We start from the raw sequence: 1,276 nt of genomic DNA, 5'->3' as shown, positions 1-1,276 counted from the left end.
TGGACCATTGCACCTTTCACAACCAACTCTAATTGCATGAATTGATTGGTCCATCTTGGTCATTCTTCTATCCATGGTATCAAGCATAGCTAGTACAGCAGCCATGTCTTCAGAATTTCCTCCCCCAATTCCTTTAGCTCCATCATGTCTTGGATTATGGTATTCACGAGAATGCTTTGAGAACTCTTCAATCAACTCCTTTACTTCACCTATATTTTTCTTAGTAAGTGGTCCTTGAGAATTAAGGAGTTGCCTTGTCATGACATTCACCCCGTCATAAAAGATAGATACCTCTTGTTGTATGCTAAGGTCATTTTGAGGGCAATTTCTTAGTAACCCTTTATAACGCTCCCATGCCTCATAAAGTGATTCACCCGGATTTTGTTGGCTATTGCCTTCTTGAGTTTAGATATTTTTGATGGTGGGCAGAACTGTTCCAAGAATATCTCACGCATCTGTGCCCAAGTAGTAATTGCACCGGGTGGAAGTGCTTTCAACGAGTCTCTTGTAGCTCTCTTAAAAGTAACGGGAAGCATCCTTAACAACACAGTCTCTCTTGGAACATTTGGGATATTGAAATAATCTGCGATGTCATTGACTTCATCTAAATGCTTGTAAGCATCCTCGTGATCCTTTCCAGAAAATGGTACATCCTTAAGTGCAATAAGAATGTGCCTTTTCAACTCGAATGTTGCAGTGGCGGGAATCGTAGGTTGTACTAAACCAGGACCAGCATCGTCTCTTATCCGCTTCTTGTATGCTCCTATGGACATATCCGCAATATTTGCCATTTCGTTTTCTGGCTCGTCTCCGAGTTCGCTTTTCTCTAATTCGAATTCATGTTCGGGCTCGTATTTGGATTCTTGTGGACTAGGTATTTGATGAAGATCTTCAATCTTACTTTTGTCCTTCAAATATGTACTTGAATCTCCCACTTTCTTCCCTTTCTTCTTTCCAAATTCTGATTTAACGTCTTTAATGGTAAGCTCTTTGGTGGTTGGTCTTCTTTCACGTTTTTATCCATCTTTTTGTGAAGGGCCGACTCTGGATCTTCAAGTGGTGGTACCAAAGGTTTGTTGGAACCTCTGGTCATGAACTACTGCAAAATAAACAAAAATAAAAACGTAAAGCTGAACAAATGTAACGTCCCAAAAATCAAGACCAAAAATTTCATTTTTAAATCATTAAACAAACCATAATTATCAAATCATTTCTTACATAACATAAGTTGTTTTCTCAAAATAGAGTATTAATTCAAAACATGCTTATTTATCAG

General features: G+C 38.5%; 1 pseudogene; it reads left to right on the top strand.

Moving 5' to 3' along the window:
* Nucleotides 1-307: 307 nt before the first annotated feature.
* On the top strand, nucleotides 308-407 carry LOC145135346 (small nucleolar RNA R71; annotated as a pseudogene).
* The last annotated feature ends 869 nt before the right edge of the window (nucleotides 408-1,276 follow it).

The sequence above is a fragment of the Lactuca virosa genome, chromosome 8 (assembly GCF_052849685.1).
Source record: "Lactuca virosa cultivar CGN04683 chromosome 8, Lactuca_virosa_CGN04683_v6, whole genome shotgun sequence".
Lineage (NCBI taxonomy): Eukaryota > Viridiplantae > Streptophyta > Magnoliopsida > Asterales > Asteraceae > Lactuca > Lactuca virosa.
This window is presented reverse-complemented; position numbering and strand designations above follow the sequence as displayed.